Source organism: Lytechinus variegatus, chromosome 10 (assembly GCF_018143015.1).
Source record: "Lytechinus variegatus isolate NC3 chromosome 10, Lvar_3.0, whole genome shotgun sequence".
In the NCBI taxonomy this organism is placed as follows: Eukaryota; Metazoa; Echinodermata; class Echinoidea; order Temnopleuroida; family Toxopneustidae; genus Lytechinus; species Lytechinus variegatus.
Window position 1 is genome coordinate 9737975 of NC_054749.1, and position 2911 is coordinate 9740885.

The window sequence follows — 2911 nt, forward strand, 5'->3', positions numbered from 1 at the left end:
TTTCACGTCACATGACCAAGGTCAAAGGTCATTTAGGGTCAATGAACTTTGGACGAATTGGGGATATCTGTTGAATTCCCATCATAACTTTGAAAGTTTATGGATCTGATTCATGAAATTTGGACATAATAGTAATCAAGCATCACTGAACATTTTGTGCAAGTTTCAGGTCACATGATCAAGGTCAAAGGTCATTTAGGGTCAATGAACTTTGGCCGAATTGGGGATATCTGTTGAATTCCCATCATAACTTTGAAAGTTTATGGATCTGATTCATGAAACTTGGACATAATAGTAATCAAGCATCACTGAACATTTTGTGCAAGTTTCAGGTCTCATGATTAAGGTCAAAGGTCATTTAGGGTCAATGAACTTTGGCCGAATCCGGGGTATCTGTTGAATTACCATCATAACTTTGAAAGTTTATTGGTCTAGTTCGTTAAACTTGGACATTAGAGTAACCAAGTATCACTGAACATCCTGTGCGTGTTTCAGGTCACATGTCCAAGGTCAAAGGTCAATGAACTTTAGCCGAATTGGGTGTATCTGTTGAATTACCATCATAACTTTGAAAGTTTATGGATCTGATTCATGAAACTTGTACATAAGAGTAATCAAGTATCACTGAACATCCTGTTCCAGTTTCAGGTCACATGATCAAGGTCAAAGGTCATGTAAGGTCAATGAACTTTGGCCATGTTGGGGTTTTTTTGTTGAATAACCATCATATCTCTGTAAGTTTATTGGTCTAGTTCATAAAAAGAGGACATAAGAGTAACCATGTATCACTGAACATCTTGTGCGAGTTAGAGTAGTATGCAAAGTCAGCACTGCTGCTATATTGAACCGCGTGATGCAGGTGAGACGGCCAGAGGCATTCCACTTGTTTTGTTGAGGCGGGTGGTAACAATAAGCAATAAAAGACAGCAAAATAAACTGAAGTCTCTTATAGGTTTTCTTTATCTTGGGGGACCAGTAGATTTTAGGTTCGGACCAGTAAAAATGAAAAAACTTGGTCTTTACTGGTCCAACATGAACAGTTTGGACCAGTAGAAAAAAAAGGATTAGTGTGGAGCCCTGATATGGGTAATTACATTGGTTCGTATTCTGAAGTCAGGTTTAACTTAGACAATTGTTTACTCTGTGCTAAAATTATTGGAAGCCAAAGGTGTCAAAATTTTTAAGAAGTTGTATGTTTCTAATGTTTACCGGCCTCTTTCCTGATTCATTGGTGGTGAATACAATCATCTATTTATACTTCCTAGACAATAATGAATGATTTGAGAGCCAAATGAGCTGAAATATGACATCTCTATGGTTAGTGATTTATGCAACAATTGGCAATCCATACCTAAACCACAACTTCAAACCCGAGTTTAAGTTAAACCCGACATCAGATTAGGGGCCATTGGGTTGAGGGCAAAACTTACAAAATGTCTATGAAAAAAATAGATACAATATCATTTTACATTGAAGATCAGTTCAGCTGTGGCCAAGTTTTGCTGTGTCATTATGATGAAGGTCTACTACCATATAAACCTATGTTTGAACTTGAAATCTTTTTTGGATTTGTTGCAGTTCAAATTATTTTTCCCAAAACGTTTCATGGACCTCACATATCATTGGCAATACTGTATACTCTTGCCGTTCATTAATACTTGATCATTGTATATGATATGTTATTTGTGTTTCTTTGATTTTCAGATTACTACTACTTTGTGAAATACTTCACAGGTAAAGTCATGTTTTGTGGAAATTTTATATGTGAAATACTCAACATAAAATGTTTGAACTTCACAAGGTTTATTCTCTCATTAGTTTTGAAAACTCAATGCTTAAAAAAGTTAAGATCTCAAATTATTTGATTTTATTTAGTTTGATGAAGTGAAAATTTGAAATATTGTCGATAATCATTACTCTCTGAGTTTTTACCATGTAGCTGGGCATATTTATTTAACTTTATGATACAAAACTTTATGTGGACTAAGTCATTTTTAGGCAACATGGATCTAACTTTGAGCTAGGTTTCCAAAAGGAAGATAATGAATTTCATATCACAGAGAAAGCGTAAGTTTATGGAGTTAGCAATGTAGAAATTTGTTCGTATGTTTATTCTATTGCATTTGGGCAAAAAAAGAGAAGGCTTCAATCACCATAATACTGGTATTTGTTTGACTTTGTATTGAGACATGCAGGCAACCCAAGGAGGTCAAATTACTGACAAGTCTCAGCATCTGCAAGCATATCTGTGAGTTATTAGCTCATTGCATCAGACATCAGGACAATTCAGTGTCTATTCAGGCCATCCAAGCATTTTCTTACTTATTAAGGTAAGCAATAGAAGAAGAAGGGAACAGAATTCAATTTGAATTCAACTTGCAGTACAATTGAGAGAAATACATGTAAGTTTGAATATATTTTATTCATTGTGTCAATGACATGGTGCAAAGGATTATAGTTTTATTGCGCTGCATATATAGTACTCAAGCTTTCTTATTTTTTCTTAGATATTTATTCCATTCATTATTAAACACAAAACATGACAAAAAAGGGTACAAGTACACATTCAAAGGTTAAGTCTAAACCAATACATAAATAGAATATACAATTTTGTTGACTGAACACCTAATAAGGTGGATATATGTGAGCTGTACAAATATTCTATATTATTGTTATCATTATTATTATTATTGTCATTAGTTTTATTATTATTCATATTATTATTGATAAATTGATTACTAGAATTTGTTTTATTAACATTCCCTGATTAAGCCTAATGAAGTGATTAATTTCATTGCACTCTCCTGCAGAAGGGATCATCTCCCAAGTCCTGTAGATTTTAAGTCTCTAGCGGAGCCCTTGGATGGGACCCTTGCAATTCTCCAGAGACTACCTAGACCAGCAGCTAGCC